The sequence below is a fragment of the Oryctolagus cuniculus genome, chromosome 16 (assembly GCF_964237555.1).
Source record: "Oryctolagus cuniculus chromosome 16, mOryCun1.1, whole genome shotgun sequence".
In the NCBI taxonomy this organism is placed as follows: Eukaryota; Metazoa; Chordata; class Mammalia; order Lagomorpha; family Leporidae; genus Oryctolagus; species Oryctolagus cuniculus.
The window spans coordinates 21,816,814-21,841,981 of record NC_091447.1 but is presented as its reverse complement, the minus strand read 5'-3'; the positions used below and the strand labels follow the sequence as shown (position 1 = coordinate 21,841,981).

General features: G+C 52.4%; 1 long non-coding RNA gene across 5 annotated transcripts in view; it reads right to left on the bottom strand.

Annotated features, from left to right (window-relative positions):
* Positions 1–2,037: 2,037 nt before the first annotated feature.
* The window catches only part of LOC103349439 (uncharacterized), a 35,298-nt gene continuing 12,167 nt past the window's right edge, over positions 2,038–25,168 (bottom strand). Inside the window, exons 4-9 of one of the 5 annotated variants that reach the window (XR_011382972.1) lie at positions 13,968–14,048; positions 11,500–11,735; positions 9,273–9,423; positions 8,890–9,062; positions 3,748–3,915; positions 2,040–3,654 (exon numbers count right to left, since the gene is read on the bottom strand). This is a non-coding gene — a long non-coding RNA (uncharacterized lncRNA). Of the gene's footprint in view, positions 3,916–8,889; positions 9,063–9,272; positions 9,424–11,499; positions 11,736–13,967; positions 14,049–25,168 lie in introns of all 5 variants that reach the window. The other 4 variants (XR_011382971.1, XR_011382974.1, XR_011382973.1 and 1 more) reach the window with 4 other exon arrangements.

Here is a 25,168-nt window from a genome sequence, read left to right as displayed (position 1 = left end):
GGCAGGCTCTAAGGAGCACAGACGTGCCCAGCAGTCAGGGATCCAACAAGGGAGGGCTGCAGGTGTGGGGGAGCAGCTCCCCCCTCTTTGGGAGTGCGATGCTGACCCTGGAGTGGAAGTTTGGAGAACCAGCCGGAGTTGGTAAGAGCATGAACTAGGGTGGGTCAGAGAAAAGAGAGAAGCTTAAGAGCTGTGGCACCGTTGGGGCATGATGGGCATGGCCAGAGCACGGGAACCCCAGGGTGCAGAAGACGGGTGTGGAGCAGCACATGGGGCCAAGGCCTGCCAGGCTTCGATGCGGTCAGCTGCAGCCTCACGCCCAGCCTGCTAGCATCTGCCAGCCTCCGGTTCCTGCCTCCCCTCTCTTTCACATAACCCTCTCTGGATCTCACGATGAGCATGATGCCAAGAGCCTGCCACTTCCTGGTGTTCCTCCAGCATTTCTGCTGCTCTGTCTTACTGTCTCCTATATGCCCACTCCCAGGGCTGCTGCCCACATCGCCTGCCCACGCTGAAGTGCTGCTGCAGCTCCCCAGGCCTTCATCTCCCTGGGGCGCCAACGGCCAGAGCACCTGTAGGACTCACGGGGCAGCCGCTTGGGGCTTCCACAGTGTGCTGTAGACCTGCCTGTCGGGAGAACTCCATGTTTGCTGGGGAGCTGGCTGAGAGGCCAGCAGAACTCACGGGAGCCGGGAGGTGACAACCCCGGGTGTGCTGTGCACCTGTCAAGTGCCACTCAGCCTCCAGGTACACACTCCTGCACACAGCGGCTCTGTGTGCAGGACAGGAAACCTCTATGCTGCCTACAGGTAAAAGCATCCCTACCCTCACCCCAAAGAGAGAGGACACAGTGCCAACCACTGTCGCATCCTGCTCTGGCTGTGTTAATTGCACCTGGGATTCAATTCCAGTCCCATTAAACATTCTGTTAACAAGAATTACTTTGTAAAGATAACCTCCAAGAATGTGCATATAAACTAACAGAGGGAAGAAGGAGAGAGAGAGAGAGAGGGAGAGAGAGAGGGAGAGAGAGAGGGAGAGAGAGAGAGAGAGAGAGAGAGAGAGAGAGAGTTTAGCCTTTCCCAAAGTCAGGGATTTTGCAAGCTTGCAGGTCGGCCTGCTACAGTTTCCTGCGTACTGGCAGGAGACATGAGGCTGGGTGGGAGACAGAGGATGTCCTCATTCACAGCCAAGCAAGGTGCAGGAGGGATGTGTCGGTTTGCACTGGTTCCCGACATCCACATGTCCCACAAGAGAGGGGTAGAGGGGCTCAGGGCCATGGGTGCAGTGAGCTCCTGTTATGGTTAAGGAGCCCTGATGGTGGGAACAGGCCGTGCGCAGCAGTCAGTGAGCAAGCCTGCTGTCTGTGGGGTGAGGGTTTAACATGGTCCCTGGCGAACAGTCCAGCAAGGAGCAGTCAGGTCCGTGCACTCTTGCCACCCCCAGCAAGTGCATCCAGAGACAACCAGGGCTGATGGTGCACCGACGGCCTCACACGAAAATCCCCACTGGCCTCACAAATGCTTGGCCAAGTGCATGTTTTCTTATGAGTATCTGACTCCATCAGTCACTCTTGTTAGTCTGACCAATAGAGCCAATACAAATGCACTCACCTTGGTTCCTGCAGCATTTAAAATTGAGGCCACCGCAGCAGGCCTATAGCCCAGTGATTAAGATGCCCACGGCCCATGTCAGAGTAGCTGGGTTCAATTCCTGGCTCTGCTCTTGAATCCAGCTTCCTGCCAAGGCTGACCCTGAAAGTCATCAGTGATGGCTCAAGAAGTTAGAAACCTGGATTGATTTCCTGTCCCCAACCCAGCCCCAGCCACTATGAGCATTAGGAGAGAGAACCAGCAGGCGCAAGTGTTCTCTCTCACATAAATAAATATTTATTTGTTTAAATTTATTTTACTTATTTGAAAGATGGAGTTACAGAGAGAGGTAGAGACAGAGAGAGAGGTCTTCCATCTGCTGGTTCACTCCCCAGCTTCCATCTGCTGGTTCAACTCTGCAACAGCCAGAGCTGCGCCGATCCAAAGCCGGGAGCCAGAAGCTTTTTCCGAGTCTCCTTCACGGGTGCAGGGGCCCAAGGACTTGGGCCATCTTCTACTGCCTTCCCAGGCCATAGCAGAGAACAGGATTGGAAGAGGAGCAGCTGGGACTAGAACCGGCACCCATATGGGATGCTGGTGCTTCAGGCCAGGGCTTTAACCCGCTGCGCCACAGCGCCAGCCCCAGTAAATATTTAATGTAAAAAAAAGTTAAGGTTACTGACAGCAGAACTCCCGACCACATAGTAAGGCCAACTGGCAATACTGATCTCACCCTTGTCCCCCAGGGTCCTGGGCTTATCGAACTGTGAGAACGTCCCGGGGAGAGCAGCAGCTCTTAGTCCCGACAGCCATGATGTCATCTAGTGCCAGTCTAGAGTCCAGCCTGGCCCGCTCCAATTGGACAGCCTGCTACTTGGTATCATTACCAGTGATGATGGCAGGCAGTAGAGGAAGCCCAAGCGCCCATCTCCAGTGGTAAGAAATTCTGTGACCCTTTCTCCCATATGGACAAAAGAGCCTGCATCGCTCAGGTTTAGGCTTTGTGTTAGGTTTGGCTTGAGTCACTTTACATCGGCGTGGTTAAGGATGATGATTAGTTTTTTTTATTTTTCATTTTTTTATTTTTATTTTTGACAGGCAGAGTGGACAGTGAGAGAGAGAGAGACAGAGAGAAAGGTCTTCCTTTTGCCATTGGTTCACCCTCCAATGGCCGCCGCGGCATCGCGCTGATCCGAAGCCAGGAGCCAGGTGCTTCTCCTGGTCTTCCATGCGGGTGCAGGGCCCAAGGACCTGGGCCATCCTCCACTGCACTCCCGGGCCATAGCAGAGAGCTGGCCTGGAAGAGGGGCAACCAGGACAGAATCCAGCGCCCCGACCGGGACTAGAACCCAGTGTGCTGGCGCCGCAAGGTGGAAGATTAGTCTATTGAGCCACGGCACCAGCGATGATTAGTTTTATGTGCCAGCTTGTCTGGGCCGTGGTGCCAAGATAATCTGCTAAGATATTAATTTGGGACGTTTCAGTTAGGGTGTGTTGTGTGAGATAGACATTTAAACTGGTGGACTTTGAACAAAGCAGGTCACCCTCCGTGATGATCAGAGGAAAGCCTGCGTGGAACCTAGGGTGACCCACCCCCAGCAGGAGGGGATTCTACCCTCAGAGGGCCTTGGGACAGGAGCTATGCACTGGCTCTCCTGGCTCTGCAGCCTGCTGGAGATTTTTTGGACCTGCCTGCCCCTGTAAGTGTGTAAGCAAATTCCTTAAAACCAGTCTGTGTGTGTGTGTGCATGTGTGTGCGTTAGTGCCCTTACTCAAAAGAATGCTGGTTAGTACTTGTACAATAGGTTGCATGGACACTGTCGCTGACTTCTGCAGCCTTCACTGCCGTGTGTGACATCACCGCGACCACTTGGGCATCAGCAGATGCTTATCAATGCTCTCAGTCGACGTGGCCCAGTGCTGCCCGGGTCCTGGTCTGAGCAGCACTCGGGGGAGGCGTGTTCCGGAGCTATTGATGACATCAGGTGAGGAACAGTTCAGGACGGGCCACTTCCTCGTGAATTCTCCTGTCTCCACAGTATGTGGGCAGTAAGGACAAACCCTGTGGAAGTCAGAATGCAGCAGTAGCTGCTGCTGGATACAGGCAGGCCCCGTGATGTGCCGGCCCTGGTGGACAAGGAGGCACTCCACTCACCTCCTTCCTCCCCCTGCCCTGCGGGCTGGGGCTCTCATTCCCCTCGCCTCCCACAAAACTGGCAGTTCCCATGGCAGCACCTCCGGCTTCTCTGTCCTTCAGTCACTCCCACCGCCTGCAGCTTTCTCGAGCAGAGTCAGGTGTGAGAACAATAAGGCCCGCTTTCACCTGGGGGAAATGGACAGGAGGATTAGGCAGGAATAGATGAGCTGGAAGATTTCTCACACTTTTTGCCCTGTAACTCCATCCCTTACCTGTAAATCCAGTACACCTCCCTTCCCATAATGCACCTGTGTCTCATCCAGGACTGGGAAGCAGGAGGGGCTGTCATGGCCTCGAGGACATGAAGCCCCATGTAGAGGAGACTTGAAGCTCCCAGAATGCTCCCCACACACGCTAAACCCCATTCAAACTCTGCCTCATTTGTGGGTTCAGTTAGGGCACCAGCCCCTGCCTCACACAGCCAACTGCTGCTGGTGGGAGTGGCCCTTGTTCCTTCTCTGGCCCACTTGGGCAGGTGCATCTCCACGGCAGGTGGCCCACACCACCTGTGCGTGTCCATTCACTGCTCTCACTTGTGCACCTGACTTACGTCTCTGCTTTGAGTTCTTGTCTCTGTCAGCGGCAAGGACTTGGAATAACAAGGGAGACACTTATTCCCAAACACTTTCACAGTTTCCAGAGACCCCAGTGATTCAGGGAACAGTGCCCTTGCAGAATGGACCTGTTCAGTCCAACAGGGAAACCCACTTGGCAAAATCGGATCCATCTGGGGTGGGGCTACCCCTGGGAACCCAGCCTAGTGTTGCTTTTAAAGGGAAGGAAGAAGCCCTGTACCCAGGAATGGCTAGGACAGGATCCCAGACTTTCCACGTAGGTTTATCCTATTCCCCGTCCTCGGTCAGAACGTCCTGGTCACAACCCCAGAAGTGGCCCAAGCATGACGCCTGTCTGGGGACGGCCACAGGCAGTGTCTGTCTTAGCTCAGGCAGCCATGACGAAGAAGCAGGAACTGGGCAGCTTAAACAACAGGCATTTATTTTCTCCTAGTCTGGAGGCTGCATGTCATGATCAAGGTGCTGCTAACTCAGTGTCTGGAAACATTAGCCCTTTAGTGGCTCATGGACTGTTGCCTTCTCACTGTGTCCTCATTGGCCTTTCCACGGTGCCCAGCCTGAGACAGAGGGAGAGCAAGAGCGAGAGCGACAGAGAGAGAGAGAGAGAGAGGACCCCACTCCCACCTGATCAGGGCTCTCCCTTCTGTCCCTAAGGACCTCATTTAACCTCCATTGCACACACCATCACACTGGGGTCAGGGCTTCGGCACAGGAATTTGGGGAAGACGTGATCCAGTGCAGCACCAGAACCACGGTGATTCCCTGCAGTGCCTGGGCCAGGGAGAGGGTGTGGGGTGACAACTTCATGAGCGCCTTGGCAGGGAGGCTGCCCCGAGGGCAGAGGGCACCAGGTGCTAGAAGACCAGAGATAGCGCAGGTGCACACCAGCAGTTTGACCGTGGGCCCTTTGCTGGATGGCCCATGCCACAAAAGACGCATCATCAATGGCCAAAGGTCTGGACAGCTGGACACGAGACACAATGTCCTTTCAAGGGCCAGGGTCGGTCATCAGCAGCTCTGCTCCCGGGCTGCAGTGGTACCTGGCGCCTCACACCGTACAATAAATTACTGCACAATGGATGTCTTTGCCTGCCCCTCCATACCATGCCCTCCTCTCATTCTTTTCAACTCTTCTGTTTCCAGTTAGCTTTGAGGGGGTTTTGTCTGTCTTTCCCTTTAATGTCCTCAAAATAGCCACAGCTTCAGCGCGGTTGCCTCTGCCTTGGGCTGATTTCCATCTTGCCCCTGATCGTAGCCCCCTGCTTTCCCCCACTGTCATCTCCTCCTCCTGCTATCTACCATCCTTCCCCAGAGCTCACGGTGCTCTTGTCTTCATGCAGGGAAGAATTCAGACGTGAGACAGAGAGGAGTGGTTGGCCAAGTGGCAAGGTTGAATGGGGTAGAGCATCCCCCAGAACGAATGGGCGCCTCTCCAGACGGAAGCTGAGAGGGAGTGCCTAGCTCACATCCACACAGGGACTTATAAGGGAGTGGGGTCCGGTTCTGCCCAGCCGTTTCTCCTCCCCCACCTCTCCCTTCTCCTGGGGAGAGGGTTTGCTGAGTGTGAATTGGGTAAAATTCCTCCCAAGGTTTTACCACTCAGTCCTGTCAGACTGGGAGCCCAGGGCACAGGACAGAGGCCCTTCCCCTAGGGCGCCTTCCTTGCAGGCAGGCTATGAGCAGGCTGGGTAACCCATTTGGTGCTGAGCGCAGAGAAGTCTCCTGGGGCGGCTTGAAGAGTGAAATACTGGGCTGCTTGCAAGGCTGCTACTTTCCTTCCCAAAGAAAGCATTGTTCCCCTCAGCCCGGAACTCTCACCTCATCCCCAACACACAGGCTCCTTTCTGATGGTCCAGTGGGTTTTGCTAAGTGCCTGTCAGTCACCTGGCTGCGACCTTTGTACTGCAGCAGCAGCAGCTTCCAGGCGACAGCCTGCACCTTCCCTTCCTGTTCCCTCCTGGGCTTGCAGAGGTCCTCCGTGGCTTCCTTAGTGCTGACTCATCTTTGAGTGAGTGGAATTTCTCCCAAATCAGCTCCTTGCTAGGAGCCAGGAGCACACTCTGTCTGCTGGAATTTTCCCCTGACCCGGGTTCTAGGCGTGAGCTAGCCTGTGCTTCTCAGCGTAGGCATGTCTGGGCACGTTTGGCAACCCAGAAGTACTGGCGGCCTTGGTTCCTTTTCTGCACTGCAACAGAATACTTGAGACTGGGTGATTTATAAAGCACATGGGGCAGCTGCTTGGTGCAGCAGTTAATGTGCTGCTTGGGTGGCCCACATCCCATATCAGAGTGCCTGGGTTCAAGTCCCAGCTCCGGGTTTTTTTTTTTTTTTTCTAAAGGTTTATTTTATTTATCTGAAAAGCAGAGTGACAAAGAGGGACACACACACACACACACACACAGATCTTCCATCAGCTGGTTCACTCCTCAAACGCCCACACCAGCTAGGGCTGGGGTCAGGTCAAAGCCAGGAGCTGGGAACTCCGTCTGGGTCTCCCACGTGGGTGGCAGGGATCCAAGTCCTTGAGCCATCCTCTGCTGTCCCCCAGGGTGCCCATGAGCCGGAAGGTGGAGTCAGAAGTGGAGCTGGCCCTGCTGCGGCACCCGGGGAAGCAGCATATGGGAGATCTCTGTCTCTCTCTGTTCAAGTGGATAAAGATAGGCCGGCACCGTGGCTCACTAGGCTAATCCTAGTCCCGGTTGGGGCGCCGGTTCTGTCCCGGTTGCTCCTCTTCCAGGCCAGCTCTCTGCTGAGGCCCTGAGGCCCGGGAATGCAGTGGAGGATGGCCCAAGTGCTTGGGCCCTGCATCCCATGGGAGACTGGGAGGAAGCACCTGGCTCCTGGCTGCAGATCGAACGCGCCAGCCATAGCCACTCGGGGGGGGGGGGGGGGTAAACCAAAGGAAAAAGGAAGACCTTTCTCTCTGTCTCTCTCTCTCACTGTCTAACTCTGCCTGTCAAAAAAAAAAAAAAAGACAAATGGATGAAGATAAATAAATCATTTTCCCCTAAGTTAGGAAGCAGAGGTATTTCCTGCACTCCTGGAGGCTCACAGCAGCGCTCATGTGTCCTGCTGTGTCCCAGCCTGGTGGACAGGAAGCACACCGAACCATGCCCACCCGTGTGGGCGGAGCCTCAGTGGCAACACCTACACTCGGCGTGAGTTTCGGAGGAGATGTTGAAATCACAGCACTGGCCTTGGGGAGGAGATTTGCATCACTTGGTTTTCAGTGGAGGTTGGGTGTGCGCTGCAGGCTCAGAGGCAGAGCTGCGCGTCCAGACTGTGTACACACGAGGCCACGAGGAGGTTCCTGGGCCTCTGGGGGCCTCCACCCCAGAGTGGCTCAGTGTGATCATCTTTGGACTCCTGTTCTGATTCAAATTGCCTGGAAAGAGTCGCAGGTTCATCAGTGATGTGAGGAAGGAACCAGTCATGTCAGCTGCTAAGGGTTAATGCCATCTGTTTTGGTTTTATGTTTTGAAAAATATTTCTATTTGCTTTCATTTTATTTGAAGGGGGGGGGGGAGAAGGAGAGAGATCTTCCATCTGCTAATTCACTCCCCAAATGCCTGCAACAGCCAGGGCTGGGCCAGGCGAAACCAGGAGCCAGGAGCCTGGAACTCAGTCCAGGTCTCCTGTGTGGGTGGCAGAGACCCAAGTACTTGAGACATCACCTGCTGCTACCCAGGGTGCACATTAGCAGGGAGCTGGGATCAGAGGCGGAGCAGAGACTTGAATCCAGGTACTCCAGTGTGGGATCTGGCCATCCCAATCCGCATTTCGGCTGCTGCTCCAAAGGCCCCACTCCTTTTTTTTTTTTTTTTTTGTAGAAGAAACCCTGATGCATCGTGGGTAGTGCCTGTCCTCCCGAGAGGACGTCTGGACAGTGTCACTGATGCAAAGTAAAGATCAAAGGAGCCAAATGGGAAAAACGGCCACAAGTACCAGCAGAAACACGCGTGTAAAAAACAATCACGTTCATGGAGGGGGAGAGGGAGTGGGAAGGGGGGGGTTGTGGGTGGGAGGGACGGTATGGGGGGGGAAGCCATTGTAACACATGAGTCGTACTTTGGAAATTTATATTCATTAAATAAAAGATAAAAAAAAAAAAAAACAATCACGTTCTTCACCATACGTTTCATGCAAACCCCCCTGGAAACGTCTGCTGCCTGCGTAATCTCGTTATATCTCCGAGGTTAGCCTGGCCCTTGGGTTCTCATCCAGTACTGCAAGATCTGATGTGAGCCTAAGGACTCAGCCCTCCCCACTCCCCGCCTGGTTCAGGGAGTGCCGGTAAAATGCTTTCTGGACACCTGCCTAAAGCCAACTCGGCAGTTTAGCAGGGATCTGGCCCGGGAGGGGCTGGAGAAGACTCCATTAATCTGGTAAAAGGATTCAAGGTCACAGCTCAATGAGAAAAGAGAATCTTGGAATGAAAAAAAAAAAAAAAAAAGATGCTGGTTTACACTGGGGAAGCCTGAGCGATTACCTAGGAGATTTTGCTCAGAAAGCGATCCTGGATTACCTGCTGCTTGTCTGATGGTGGATTTAAGGTTCGATATTCCTCAGGAACTCTTTGAGCAACGGAGAAAGCGTCTGGGTTTGGGGCTCCTGGCTTCAGGTTGGCCCATTCCGGGCTGTTGCAAGCATTTGGGGAATAAACCAGCAGATGGAAGATCTCCATCTCTATTCTTCTGCCTTTCAAAGAAATAAAAAGCAATGGATAAAAATTTTGAAGAAAGTATTTGAACATTTCAGGGCAATCATGAAGAACTGGGCCCAGGGTGGGCATTTGAAACCGTGGCTGAGACATAGCTTGGGACACCCGCATCTCCCACCGGAGTGCCTGCCTTCAAGTTCCAGCTGCTAACACACACCCTGGGAGGCAGCAGGTGATGGCTCAAGTACCTGAGTCCGTGCCTCCTATGTGGGAGACCTGGATGGGTTCAGGCCCCTGATTTGGGCTGGCTCAGCTCCAGCTGTGGCAAGCATTTGAGAAGTGAAACAGCTGATGGAAGATATCTTCTCTTTTTCTTTCTCTCTCTCTCTCTGTGTCTGCCTTTCAAATAAATAAAAACAATATACAAAATTTTTCAAGAAGGAACCGGCTCCAGGAATCACATATGACACCTGCTGCACCACTGCGTGTGGATCAGCGACGGCTGTGGGTGGCCCCGCATGACTGCGCTGCAGCTGAGAGACTCCTGCCTCCTCGTGGTGATGTCACTGTGCTGTCAACAAGCCCACTGCTCTGCCAGCCACGTGGACCGACGGCACGGGCATCCACGCCTGACAACGACGGTGGGCGTATTCGCCAACGATGGCTGATGCTAGCTACACTGTGGATGTTATTTTAGAGTGTGCACCTTCCTACTTCCGAAAACAACACGGGAACCTTGAAACAACACGCCCGTCCGGCCAGCGTTGGCCTCCTGGGCTTCATGCTGTGGCGTCCATGGGTTGCAGGCGGAGGTTGTGCCGAGCGGGGGCTGCCACCACGCAGGTCCGTGGAGGCTGCACAACGTCACACCCCCTAGCGCCGCACCTCTCCAGAGTTAGCCCTGGCACTGACTCTACCTGAGTCCCCCCCCCGCCCTCCCTTTATATGACCGGAAAACAACACACTCCTGCTGCAGAGAATTTGGAAAGCGAAGGAGAAATTAGAATCGCAGGTCCTGGCACCAGCAAGGCCCGCGGATAACCGTTTCACCTCTTTGGCGCTCACGGTCTAATGAAGATCGGGGGGCACAACACGGACGCACTGCAGGCCACGGGCCAGGGTCAATGCGTGCATCTGCCCAGGCACTGGACACCACTTACAGGTGGGAAAGCAGAGGCTTTGAGAGGCCCAAGTGCCCGAAGTCTCACGGCCAGTGAGTGGCCGAGGGCAGGCTCTCCCGCAGTCTGGCTTATTCCCACAGCCAAGCCTTTGTCACCACAAGGGCCGGGCGACTGACAGAGACCAGGGGGCCGTGGCTCGGATTTGGCATTCAGGGGACTGCGGTCTGATTCCTACACAGAGACAAGGGCTGAACAAGCTGTATCACCCGCTAAGCGCGCGCACGCACACACACACACACACACACACACACACACTCACTCACACACTCACAACTGTCTGGGAACTGTCTCATTGCGACACAAAGAGAGAGCAGTACTCTGGGTCACACTCTTGGAGAGAACCCCCCACCCCGGGTTGAAGCCTGTGCCGGCTGGTGCTGTGCTGCCACCTGGTGGCCATGATGATGTAGGACTCTGGGCCCTGAGGGAGAAGCACTCGCTGGAATGGAAAAGAAATGTTGGGAGAGAAATCTGCAAGACGTTGGACGTCCTGTATTGAGGGGTGTGAAGAAGCCTTAGAACTGCTGCTGTGACCCCTGCCTCTCCTCACCTCCAGGTAGGGCTTGGAGAAGCTCAGAGTACATGCATTTTCTTCTGTGCTTCCTTACAAGGAAGTTACCTCTGAAGCCCACAGACCTTACTGACAGCAGGGAACAGCACGGATGACCAAAAAGTGCTGTTAGGTCTGTGCATTTCACCCCTTGTCTGCAAAGACAGGGCTTCAGTCAACTCAGCCCTAGTGACAAAAAAAGCGCCTGCCTGCCCGTGAATATTGAGGGGTCGCCCCCATTCCCCTAGCTACCCCTGTTTCTAACATAATGGAGAGACGTGTGATCATCAGCTCACATCTGCGCCAACGAGACAGAGAGGATGAGGGTGCCCCTGCATCTGCTGCCGCAGGTGGATGGACACCTGGGCCCAGGTGTGTGCTGAGAGCAGGAGCAGGACCCAGAGCTCAGCTGTGGCCCTGGAGGCGTCTGTGCACGCCCGCTGGCATAGGAGGCCAGGTGCAGTGTTTCAGGAAGTGCCTGCTTTTTCTGGGGAGACCGTCGGGGACAGTCATCCGAGTCTGCACATGGTCTGCACCCAAACAGGAAGTTCAGAACCAACGGCTACCCCCTTCAGGGAGTCCTGCAGAGCGCGGGTTTCTCCAGCGCGGACCGGCCTCCCATGCTCTACGTCATTATTAAAATAACCACCCACTGGCAGTAGCTTGTCTTTAATTACATCTCCTCGCCTCCCAGCTGATGGGCAGCCACGGCACCCTAAGCAAGTTTACCCAGCCCCTCACTACCTTGGCCTCGGCCAGTGCTGACATAGTGTTTCATGCTTCTTATCTTCAAAGTAATCCAGGCACCCTCCGTGATGCACATGCTGTGATCCTGAACTCTGACCCTTAGTGAGACTACGCCACCTGTTTTTAAGGATTTAAGAGTTCACAACTGCTCACTGATAGTAGTATGTCTTCAGTTTGTTCAAGATGTTTGGCGTATTACAAAAGCCCCTGAGTTGACTCACTTTCTTGGGCACCTGAATCAAAAACGAAAAATGAAATGTTGACTCATTAGAGGTAAATCGACGTCTGAAAGCAACATCACTTAGAACCTGGAGCACACGCCAAAAATCACCCGTCTGAGGCTGAAGGGAGTGCCCTCGCCATCTCTGCTAAACAGGCAGCCTCTGCTGATTCCCCAGGATTGTTCTTGTAAGAAACATTACTCAGTGTGATGTCATCGGTTTGGAAGCTTTGTTTAATACAGCGGTCTGGGGCAGGCATTTCAGAGTGGCCAAGATGCCACAAGGGATGCCTGCATCCCATATCAGAGTGCCAGGTTCAAGCCCCAGCTCAGCTTCGGAGTCCAGCCTCCTGCTAATGTGCACCTTAGGAGGCAGCAGGTGATGGTTCACTTGGTTGGGCCCCTGCCACTCTCCTGGGAGACCCAGATTGAGCTCTGGGCTCTTGGATTTGGCCTGGTCCAGCCCTGGTCATGGTAGACATTTGGGGAGTGAACCAGCAGATGATAGCCTGTTTATCTGCCTGTTTCTTTCTGTCTCACAAATAAGTAAAAAATTAAATAAAAAAAATAGACGAACACTTTCTTGTGGAGCTTCGGATGTGGGACTTCCCCAGATGGGTGCCTGGGGGCTGCCGGGTGCATCTCCGGACCTTTATTAATGGGGCTCCCTGGGGCTGTGCCATGGGTGACTGGACCAAAACGCGAACGATGGGTGAGGGAATTGGACTCCAGCCTCACCCAGGGCCTGAACCCTCCCTGCCTGCCGGGATAGAAAGCCAGCGAGAATCGTGAGAGCCCACCTCAACAATCACTTGGGCATCCGTAAGTGGATTTGCTCTATTGCACAACTGACAACACTTTAAATATATTCGAGGGGACATGCAAGTCAGACGCACCGTGTGAGAGCACCTTGCATTAGTCAGACGGACGGTTATTAAAAAAGACAAAAGACAGCAGGTGTCGGTGATGGCGTGGGGAGAAGGGAGCCCTCCCCACTGTGGCTGGGAGTGTAACCCAGGACAGCCATTGCGGAACACAACACGGAGGCTTGTCAGAACATCACACACGGAGGCACACAGTGCCCAGCCCGCTCACCGCCGGGTGTCTGTATATGGCCACAGGGAATGAAGTCAGTGTGTCAGAAAGGCATCCACGCACTCGTGTCTGTTTCAGCATTGTTTGCAAGGGCCAGGATATGGGAGCAACCTAAGTGTGTATCAGTGGGTGAACGGATAAAGAAAACGTGGCATGTGTGTTTACAGTGGAATACTGCTTGGCCTTAAATGGATGAAATCCTGTCACCTGTGACAGCATGGGTGAACCTAGAAGACGTGAACTAGAGTGATCCTGCATCATCCCGCTCCTATGTGGACATCAGAAAAGTGGCACTAGAACAGTCACCGCCCGAGACCACGAGGGGAGAGACGGGAGCACTGTGGGGTTACTGTGGGGTCTGTGCTCTGCTGCATAGTCCTGGGCCTACACTTAACAATAAAACACGATAACATATAGTTAACAATAATTACACTATAGATTTAAAACTAGCTGGGGGGCTGGCGCTGTGGCACAGTGGGTTAACGCCCTGGCCTGAAGCGCCAGCATCCCATATGAGTGCCGGTTCGAGACCCGGCTGCTCCACTTCATGTCCAGCTCTCTGCTGTGGCCTGGGAGGGCAGTGGAAAATGGCCCAATTCCTTGGGCCCCTGCACCCGTGTGGGAGACCTGGAGGAAGCTCCTGGCTCCTGGCTTCGGATCGGCGCAGCTCTGGCCATTGCGGCCAATTGGGGAGTGAACAAGTGGATGGAAGACTCCCCTCTCTCTCTCTCTGCCTCTCCTCTCTCTGTGTAACTCTGACTTTCAAGTAAATAAATAAATCTTTATTAAAAAAAAAAGAAACACTTGCAAGAAGAAGAGAAAAGAGAATTAAAGACACAAAAGAGGCAAATAAGCAACAGAAAAACTGAAAAAAAAAAACTAGCTGGAAGAAAGGACTTTTCAGATTCTCACCATGAAGAATTGATAAATACTTGAGGTTAGGGATATGCTAATTATCCTGCTTTGACCATTTTACAATGTAAATGTGCATCAAAACATCACACTCTACTCCATAAATATGAACAGTTCTTATGTGTCAGCTAAAACGTTTTCTGGTTGGGATAAAAGCTTTCTTCTGCTAACAGGAAATGCACTAAATGTACCAAAAATACCTAGTTTTTTTTCCTCCCATGTGGATCAAAGAACTCACTTGATGGGTGCCATACTTAAGGAACTCTGTAGAACCTTCAAATAGAACAGGAACTCCATTGTCCACATTCTCCCCAGAGTTCTAGAAAAGTAAAACAAGCCCATGATATTGCAATCAAAATATCAAAATTAAAACCGTGCAGATTTTTAAAGAAGTTCAATCTGGCTTGTCCTAAAGTTCTATCCTTTATCCTAATGAAAACATAATGCACCCAGAACCTCAAACTGTCTCCATATGAAATGCATTTAGAAGACCCATGTGGCTCAAACCACCTCCTTCACCAATAGACTGGACTTCGCTACGTCCCATCCTTCTCAGCTGTTGTCGAAACCAGTATCAGGCACACGGTCACATGCCCAGCAGGTGCAAGCTGCGATTTGAAAATGATGCCATCAGACACCAAGCTGCAGGATCTAAAGCCAGGAGCCTGCGTGTGCCGGGAAAGACACCACGACATCGTCCTTGGCAAGGTCATCTCAAGTGCATTGAACCACAAGCACTGGTCTCAGACTGGAGGATTCATGATTCCCAGGGCGGGTGTGCTAAGGATTCTACCACTCGGACATCCAGTCCCACTGGGAATACACCCAGCTGCAGAGATAGCTGTTCCCAGAACGGGAGGCAGTTTCCAGTCAGGACTTTCTGATTAAGCGTTGTGACGAGGGCTTGCAGCTAGTGACTTGTTTCCTGCTGTCACTCTGGGGTGGCAAGCTTAATCGTAAGATGGCCGTCATGTCCCTTTTGCTCCTCTCAGCTGTCTGCACTCCAAGATTAGCCCAACTCAAGCACATGCGATGGCTGCCAGTTGTTCCAACAGATGCTTTTGCCGTACAACTTGGGACTCTTCTAAAGGGTGTGCTAGCATGTCTGCAGGTTTTAGCTGAACCCCAGTGCCCCATTAGCTGCCATCCGAGGAAAAGAAGATAAAAAGAGCACACGGCTGGTGCCACGGCTCACTAGGCTAATCCTCCGCCTGTGCCGCCCCGGGTTCTAGTCCTGGTTGGGGCATTGGATTCTGTCCCGGTTGCTTCTCTTCCAGTCCAGCTCTCTGCTGTGGCCCGGGAAAGCAGTGGAGGATGGCCCAAGTGCTTGGGCCCTGCACCCCCATGGGAGACCAGGAGGAAGCACCTGGCTCCTGGTTTCAGATCGGCGCAGCGCGCCGGCTGTAGCAGCCATTTGGGGGGGGGGGTGAACCAACAGAAAAAGGAAGACCTTTCTCTCTGTTTCTCTCTCTCTCTCACTGTCTAACTCTGACTGAAAAAAAAGAGAGAGAGAGCACACTAGTTTCCTGGTTAGGTCTAGGCCAGCTAGGAAACCGGATGCAAAGTGGCTTCCAAATGTTTGTTATTGCATTCATGATCATCTTCAGGCCTCATGAGCAACCCCCCAGACCCTGCCCCGCCCCGGGGTGCAGCTGAGTGACGTTCCTGTGGACCACACTGCATGAAGACACGCGCTGCCAACCCGGTGGTCACCCCGAGTCAACGTGGATCTGAGTTTGACCACAAGAGGGCAGTGAGGAGTTATAATGAAGGAGAGAAGAACTCGCTTACCTAAGGTAACAAAGAAAGGTCAGGGACAGCCAATGCTGAAGCTGAACCTGCTGCCGGCCAGTTCCACAGCTGAAATCACAAGAGTTCTTGGGAAAACACACACACACACACACACACACACACACACAAAGAACGGAAACTGTCTCCCGTCATGATAACGCAGCCTGCTCAGGACCGGAGTGCCGATCCGCACAGCCAAACGCGGAAAAACCTTTGATGTTCCACTAACTGAGGTTCTCTCTGTAAACCCAGCCTGGTCTGTGTGGAGACAACGTGCGTGTAACTGGTGCTGCTCGTTTATGAACGATCGTCTCCTATGCTTTAAATTGATGTGACCTGCAGACACTCCGACAAAAGTAGTGCCTGGCCCTGGATCCCAGCTTCCCACCAGTGCAGACCCTGGCAAGCAACAGTGATGGCCCAAAGAGGTGGAGTCCCTGACACCTGGCCCTGGCCCCAGCCCAGCTGCTGTGGGCATCTCAACAGTGAACTATTAGATGATAGCGCTGTCTCTCAAATAAATAAGTAAAGATTAATAAAGGGGAGACTACTTTCACGTGGTGTCTGGCTCTGTAAACCACTGATGAAAGAAACATAGAGTAGAGGCAGGTGTTGTGGTGCAGAGGGCTACCCCACTGCTTTGGGATGCCCACATCCCGTGTCTGAGTGCCTGGTTTGAATTCCGGCTACTCCAATTCCATTCCGGCTTCCTGCTAATGCACCTGCGAGACAGCATATGACAGCCCAAATATCTGAGCTCCTGCCCCCCTCGTGGGAGGACAGAATGAAGTTCCTGGCACCTGGCTTCAGCCTGGTGCAGCCCCAGCTGCTGCACGGGTTTGGGAAGTGAATCAGCAGATGGGAGATCTCTCTGTGTCTCTCCTTCTTTCTCTGTCACTCTGCCTTTCAATAAATCTTTTTTAAAAAATCTATAACAAATTCGTCAACAAACAACAGTACTTATTAGGAATTCTAAGTGAGTACATCAGTGCTTGGGACGCACCCAGTAGGAGGCACCTGTGGGACACATGGGAGAGCGACAATCCGTTCAAGCTTTCAGCTGGCAGTGGGCAGACGTCAGGAGGGTGCAGGGTTTGTATTATACTTCCCAGGAGTGTACAAAGCAAAGAGTGAATCTCTGCCAGGCTGTCTACACCACCATCTGAGGGCCAATGGGGGAGCGGAGCTTTCAGAGGGTGTAGAGAAAAACCTGCCGGCAGGGACATCCACACTGCAGGTGCAATTTCCAGGAGCAAGAACTGAGCGATGGTGCAAGATGGAACAAGGAGTAAAAGACTTTATTAGATTCGTGACAAGGTGGGGTGTTCTAAAAATGTAAGACCTCAAGCCAGTCAGAGTAGAGCAAAGGTGTGGGGTTGTGTTGCTCCAACATTAAGGAAACCTTTGATACCGGAGGACTTCAGGTGCCGGACACTGGCCGCAGCCACTGACTTCAGGCGGGAATAGGTGTTGATTGCTGATTGGCTAGCTGCTTCCCGCTAGCTCACCCTGCTGCGCAATTAACTGCTGATAACAGAATGTGGTTTTTGCCTTTAAAAACGCCCCACTACTGCAACTTGGGGTTGTCTTCTCTGGACTTGCTCTGTGAGAAAGGCAGTCACCTGCTGGCTGTAGACTCCTAATTTGATCTCCAAGCCTCGCTGGGTTTTAGTCGGTGCGCCCCACAACAGAGTCGCAGGTCACTGATTTGAAGGCCTCTGGATTTCAGACGCATTGAAACCTGTGTCTCGGAGTTGACGAAAGACAGCAGAAAGTGGTTTGAAAAGAAAGCCCTGCATTTAGAAGGCAGGAAGTCCTCAGTGAGCGGACTCCGGGACATCACTGGACAGGCAATGACTGTGGTAGGTGGCCATGGGCTGCACAAACGGGCAGTGGAGCTCGGCTGGGGAGGGGAACACTCCGAGAATGGCACGAAGCCCATTGCGGTGGGAAGACTTGATGAGGCAGGATTCAAGGAGAGGCCATTCTTGTGCGACAATGACTTCAGCCTGTTTGAAGGCTAAGGGGAAGAAACAGATGAGAGGCACCATCCAAGGTACCAACGAAAGGGTATAGGACAGATTAGTGCAGGAGAGACACAGCTATACAGTCAGTCGGGGCTGTGTTCAAACAGGAACTTTTCCACTCTCTAATTATGTGACATTGGACGTCTCTCTTAAACCTCTGAGCTTTGGCCTCTTCATTTCAAAAAACTGGGATAATGATTCTCTGACCTTACTGGGTTACTGCTTGTATTGAGTGAGGATAACTCTACGTGAATAATCACGTAGAGTGTGTGGCATGGTGGCCACGACATAGTAAATGCTCAATGAATGGGACCCACTATTAAAACAATAGGAGGGCCGGCGCCGCGGCTCACTAGGCTAATCCTCCGCCTTGCGGTGCCGGCACACCAGGTTCTAGTCCTGGTTGGGGTGCCGGATTCTGTCCCGGTTGCCCCTCTTCCAGACCAGCTCTCTGCTGTGGCCAGGGAGTGCAGTGGAGGATGGCCCAAGTGCTTGGGCCCTGCACCCCATGGGAGACCAGGATAAGTACCTGGCTCCTGCCATCGGATCAGCATGGTGCGCCGGCCACGGCGGCCATTGTGGGGGTGAACCAACGGCAAAAGGAAGGCCTTTCTCTCTGTCTCTCTCTCTCTCTCACTGTCTACTCTGCCTGTCAAAAAAAAAAAAAAAAAAAGACAATAGGAAAGGTTAGTGTTGTGATGCATTGGGTTAAGCCATCACCTGCAACCCTGGCATCCCATTTGGGCACTGGTTTGAGTCCCAGCTGCTCCATTTCCAATCTAGTTCTCTGCTATGGCCTAGGAGAGCAGTAGAAGATGGCCCAAGTGCTTGGGCCCCTGCCACCCACATGGGAAACCTGGATGGAGTTTCTGGCTCCTGGCTTCATCCTGACCCAGTCCTGGCTGTTACAGCCATTTGGGGAGTAAACCAGAGGATGGAAGACATCTCTCTCTCTCTCTCTCTCTCTCTCTCTCTCTGACTCTGCTTTTCAAATAAATAAGTTTTAGAAAAGAAGACACTAGGAGAGAGCATAATTGATTAGCCAAGTCCAAGGAGGGAAGGATGGGTTAGAGCTCATGGATGGAGGAATGAGCCCTAAAAAGGGAGAGGATTCTCCTCTGCAGTAGGTCTGAAAGATTTCCACAAATTCCCTCCTTCAATAGAAATCTCATGAGGACAGTGGCACTTAGCGACCACCTCTAACAGAACGTGGTGGAGTGACGATTTGCAGCTTTTAAAAAATTATTTGAAAGTCAGAATTACAGAGAGATGGAGAGACAGAAATGGATCTTCCATCTGCTGGTTCACTCCCCAAGTGGCTGCAATGGCCAGGGCTGGGCCAAGCTAATCCAGGAGCTTCATCTGGGTCTCCCACTTGGGTACAGTGGCCTAAGCACTTGAGTCATCTTCTACTGCTTTCCCAGGCACATTAGCAGGGAGCTGGATCATAAATGGAGCAGCAGGGATTTGAACCGGTGCCATATAGGATGCCGGCACCACAGATGGTGGCTTCACCCACTACACCACAGTGCCAGCCCAGAAGCACAGCTTTTAAGACTTAAGTAAGTTACTTGGGGCTTGTGCTGTGGTGCAGTGGGTTAAAGCCCTGGCCTGCAGTGCCGGCATTCCATATGGGCGCTGGTTTGAGTCCTGGCAGCTCCACTTCTGATCCTGCTCTCTGCTAATGCACCGGGGAAAGTAGTAGAAGATGGCCCAAGCACTTGAGCCCCTGCACCCAAGTGGGAGACCAGATGAAGCTCCTGGCTCCTGGCTTTGGATGGGTGCAGCTGCAGCCATTGTGGCCATCTGGGGAATGAACCAGCAGATGGAAGACCTCTCTCTCTGCCTCTACCTCTCTCTGTAACTATTTCAAATAAATAAAATAAATCTTCTTAAAAAAAAAAAAAACAGAGTAAGTTACTAAAGCATTGCAACTCCTTCCATGTTTGTTCTCTTGGCTCACTCCTGGGAGAAGCCACCTGATGTCTCACGGGAACACCACAGTGACCCTGAGGAGAGGCCTGTGTGGTGCAGACCCAGTGCACCAGCTTGGAAGTGTCTGCACCCAACTGTTCTTTTAAACTGCTAATCTTGGGACTCATTTATTACATAGCAGTGAATAACTAGTGTGCCTTCTTTTTGTCTGAGACAGAAGAGGAACAGAGTGACAGGTGCATGGTAGAGAAAGGAAAGAAGGTGGGGTGCCTGATGGTCTCCGTTTTCTGTGTAAAGTTATCACACGAGGCACATCAGCTGCTGACAACGAGTGGGCTTGATGACCTGGCAAGGGACTGGCAGCACCGCCGCACAGAACACAGGGAGGGAGACAAGCAGCACACACGAGAGGCCCGCCTTTCCAGTGCACCTGCCTGGCCTTCTCGCCAAACACAGCCACAGCTGCTGGTGGAAGGGGCTCAGCGTCCGCGTGAGGAGCCTTTGTGTCCGGGGTGAAGCTCGGTGGCAGTCGGCCCAAGAGACTGCGCATGTGGGCAGACTGCTGCCTGGGAGGTCAGAGCTGGGGCTGCTCCAGGCCCATCCAAAGCAAGTGCTCCCTGCTGTCACAAGCGATTTGCAACCATTCGATGGAGTTCGGTGCATTATTTATGAGGAGCGGGAGGATCTCAGAAGGGAGGTTTTTAAGAGGAAACCCCACAAGCCTATGGAGTCTGCAGCAAGCACACTGCAGGGTCCTGGTCTTCCAATGCCTCTGGTTTGCAGAATTCTTTTTTTTTTTATCATCATTCTTTTAACAAATATCTATTGGACGTATTACGGATCAGCCACTTTTCTAGGCTCATGCAAATGGACAAATTTCATGTTCTCCTGACCCTCACGTTTTAGGGAATGGAGACACATGGGAAACTTGAGCAGGGACTTTCCTGGTATCTTCTAAACAGATAGGTAGTACAGAAGCACACATTCCATCAGGGAGGAAGCCTGGAGGCTTCGCAATGAGGGAAGGCTTTTATGGCAGTGTTTCAGTGCACACTCTGGCGGCGGTGGTATGTGGTTGGCTGGTGGTAGCTTCCCTGGCAAAGGACACATACAGGCTTTCCCGCCCGTGTGATGTCTTTCGTGAGTCCTCGGGTGGCTTCTGCGCCTGAAAGACTTCTCACAAGTACTGCACCGGAAGGGCTTCTCTCTTTTGGGAGTCATTTGATGCCCATGGAGGTCTGGAGCCTGCAGGAAGCCTCTGTGACACTCGGCACAAACAACGACCTCTCATTTCCGTGTCTTCTCCGACGGGCTAATAGGGGACAGAAATGTCTAAAGATCTCAGATTTTAAGGGTTTTGGGGATCTTTCTTGGGATTCCCCGATATGATTGGTAGGGACAGGTCCAGGTGAGGACTTGCATGGCCTGCATAAAAGCCATGGTCTCACCTCCATTGTGCTGGACTGATGAAGCCGTGGCTCTGGGCACCTTTCCCAGGACCTACAGGTGCCTGGCTCTGCCCCCCTGCAGCTGTATGGGGTCCTGAAAGACACACATCCCTCCATAGGCCTGGCACAGTTCTCTTCCTGGAGAGCGACCAGGGAGAGGATCCATTGCCGTGACTAGTAATGCTGTCATGTACTTGAGTGCTTTTCAAAGAAATGTGCAGCCATCTTCTTCGTCTTGTGCTGTCGCCGCAGAAGCGGCTTGGGCAGCACATAAGGTGTCCTCCTATTACCTCCTGTTGGGGTTCCTGCTGGCAGCTGTCTTGTGAGATGACGATGGCTCCTCTGAAAGGCGTATTCTTGGAGAAGACGGCTTCCTGTGGCTGCGTGTGGGCGTGCACGGGGACAGGCGGCGTGCACTCCTCACTGAGGTCTCTGGTGGGTTCGGCTGGCTTTTGCAGGCTGCAAGTTGCTGCCTTGCACACGAGTTATTGTTGTGTGGAAATAAGCAGACCACGCCTGAGGACTTAGAGACCTCTCCTGTTGGGACAGCAGGTCTGCGGGGTGTTTTAAACCCTGGGCTTTCCGAGTTCACATCGTTCCTGGACGGTTCACGTTTACATGAGGTTCTGAGCTCTAAAGTCATTTTTAGTAAGAGTTCTCAGATTCAGGCCTGCGCCGCAGCTCAATTGGCTAATCCTCCACCTTGCGGCGCCGGCACACCGGGTTCTAGTCCCAGTTGGGGCGCCGGATTCTGTCCCGGTTGCCCCTCTTCCAGGCCAGCTCTCTGCTGTGGCCAGGGAGTGCAGTGGAGGATGGCCCAAGTGCTTGGGCCCTGCACCCCATGGGAGACCAGGAGAGGTACCCGGCTCTTAGCTTCGGATCAGCGCAGTGTGCCGGCCACAGCGCGCTGGCCGCGGCGGCCATTGGAGGGTGAACCAACGGCAAAGGAAGACCTTTCTCTCTGTCTCTCTCTCACTGTCCACTCTGCCTGTCAAAAAAAAAAAAAAAAAAAAAAAGAGTTCTCAGATTCAGCCTTAATGATGCAGTCAGTCTTGTGTCTCTGGGAGTGTTTGAACAGTTGGTGGCTGTCCAAACACTCTCTCTTGGTTGAAGTTCAAAGTTCAAACTGGATAATCCTGCACTGAAGCTGAGCTGATGTGGGACCAGCTGGCCTTCCGCACTGGGCTAATGCGACGTGGCTTCCCATGGTTCCTGCCTTCCCTCTCTTCACTGGTCGTTAGGGGATAGCCCTGCAGTTTCTCCTGATTTGGCCACCAGTCTTTAGTCTTTTTTTTTTTTAGGATTTTATTTATTTATTTATTTTTAAAAAGATTTATTTTATTTATTTGAAAGACAGAGTTACAGAGAGAGGTAGAGACAGAGAGAGAGGTCTTTCATCCGCTGGTTCACTCCCCAGATGGCCCCAACGGCCGGAGCTGTGCCGATCTGAAGCCAGGAGCCAGGAGCCAGGAGCCAGGAGCCAGGAGTTTCTTCTGGGTCTCCCACATGGGTGCAGGGGCCCAAGGACTTGGGCCATCTTTCTTTCTTTTTTTTTAAAGGTTTATTTATTTATTTATTTGAAAATCAGAGTTACACAGAGAGAGAAGAGAGAAAGAGAGGTCTTCCATCTGCTGGTTCACTCCCCAGATGGCTGCAACAGCCAGAGCTGCACCGATCCAAAGCCAGGAGCCAGGAGCTTCCTCTGGGTCTCTCACATGGGTGCAGGGGCCCAAGGACTTGTGCCATCTTCTACTGCTTTCCCAGGCCATAGCAGAGAGCTTGATCAGAAGTGGAGCAGCCAGGACTAGAACCGGCACCCATATGGGATGCAGGTGCCTCAGGCCAGGGCTTTAATCCGCTGTGCCACAGCGCCAGCCCAGGATTTTATTTGAGAGGCAGAGAGAGGGAGAAATAGAAAGATTTTCTATCCACTTGTTCACTCCAACAACGGCCAGACCTGAGCCAATCTAAAGCCAGGAGCCAGGAGCTTCTTCCAAATCTCCCACTTGGATAAAGGGGCCCAAGCACTTGGGTCATCTTCCACTGCTTTCCCAGGCCTTAGCAGAGAGCTGCATCAGAAGTAGAGCAATCAGGACTCGAACCGGCGCCCATATGGGATGCCGGCACTGCAGGCGGTGGCTTTACCCACTATGCCACAGCACTGGCCCTATCTTTAGTCTTCATCTCAGAACAGACTGGAGCCCCAGCACATGAAAGGACCATACCAGGATGACCCTCTCCCAAGAGTATTTTAAAAGCACTTTTTAGCCCTGGTCTCGCGACCCCAGAGCCCAGCAGGAACCCGGTGCCTCTCCCTACAGAGCGACAAGTCCTGCTCTCCGCAGCAGCTAAGCCTCTCTCGGTGCTGATTCTATCTACAGATGGGGAAACTGCAAAACTGGTGCCCCTTGTGCCTTACACAATGGGGCCCATTCATTCACTCAAGCTTTCACACCCTCCCTGTTCAATCATGCAGCAGCTCACAGAGCGCCTCCTTAGTCATGGGATAGGCATGGACTAATGATGGGAGTGAAGAGACAGATGCTGCGGTCTTAAGGGTAGCAACGGGGGCTGGCGCCGTGGCTCATTTGGTTAATACTCCACCTGCGGCACCAGCATCCCATATGGGCACTGGGTTCTAGTCCTGGTTGCTCCTCTTCCAGTCCAACTCTCTGCTATGGCCTGGGAAGGCAGTGGAGGATGGCCCAAGTCCTTGGGCCCTGCACCCGCATGGGAGACCAGAAAGAAGCACCTGGCTCCTGGCTTCAGATGAGCACAGCGCCATCTGTAGTGGCCATTTGGGGAGTGAACCAACAGAAGGAAGACCTTTCTCTCTGTCTCTCTCTCTCACTGTCTGTAACTCTACCTGTCAAATAAATTTTAAAAAATGGTAGCAAGGTGGCACACGGTAAGAACGCGATCAACAGGTGTTGAATGATTGAGAATTCTGCCTCCTTGAGGTTCACAGTCTAACAGGGGGAATGCGTCATGTTAAAAAATAATTTAAATTGTTTTAGTGCAATAGTAATGGAATTTTGCAAGTATTCTTAACATAGAAGCCTGCATCTACCTCGTAAGCTGAGGATGGTTTGGTAGAGGAGGTAACATTTGTTTGATCTTGAAGAAGGAATAAGAGCTTTGCAGGAGACCAAAGCTACCGACAGGTTGCATTAGTCCTCTCTGGGTTGCTGTAACAGAATGCCTGAAGCTGGGAGCTTACAAAGAACAGAGGTTTACTTAGTACACAGTTTCAGAGTCTGGAAGCTAAAGATCAGCCAGCATCATCTGTCTGACCTCTCTGGAGGGTCCCCTTGGCTGCATCACAAACGTGGCAGACAAACAGATAAGGAAGGGAGAGCAGAAGGGGCCTTGCACGTGGGGTGGCCTTTGTCTGTAACAACCCACTCTGGAGAGAACTCACACACTCCGAGAGACCAGCATTAATCCCTTCCAAAGCGGCATCTTCAATAACCTCCACACCTTCCACTGGGCCCAACCTCTTAGAGGACCCACCACCTCCTAACGCTGCAACACTGGGGACCACGTTTCTGCCACATGAGCCCTTGGAGAACAGATCACATCCGAGCCATACCATGGGTCTTATTTTTAGAAGGATTCTTTGTCATCCCAGTGTAATGCCAACCTGCCAATATAAATATGTGTCAATATTTTGTTGGGTTTTAATCTCTTGAGTTTCCTTTGCTTTTGTTCTCAAGAGAGTGATCAGCTGGAAAAATTAGATGTGAAACAATTCTGCAAAGGAATTTTTTACATTAAAAAAAATTTAAGTACACATCTGTAGTCCGAGACAGAAGAGCAAATATCCAATTTCTGCTTTTTGTTTGGGAGACAGAGAGAGTGACAGCTCCCATATACTGGTTCATTCCCTGACAGCTCATGATGGCTGGGGCTGAGCCAGGGCCAAAACTGGGAGCCAAGAACTCAGCGAAGCCACCCACATGGGTGGTCACACTTAACCACTTGAGTCATCCCCTCCTGTCTCCCAGGATCCATGTGAGCAGGAAGCTGGAGTCAGGAGCCAGAGCCAGGCATCAAATCCAAGTACTCCCATGTGGGATGCAGGCCTCTTAACTGACAGGCCAAACACTATCCTGAAACAAATTCTAACAAAATGGATGAAATTAGCTCAAGAAACAAAGAGCATGTATTCTAGTCTTCTTCCTGAAAGAGTCTTTTAATTTCTTGTAATTTCCAAGCCAGTGGAAAATATTCTTCCT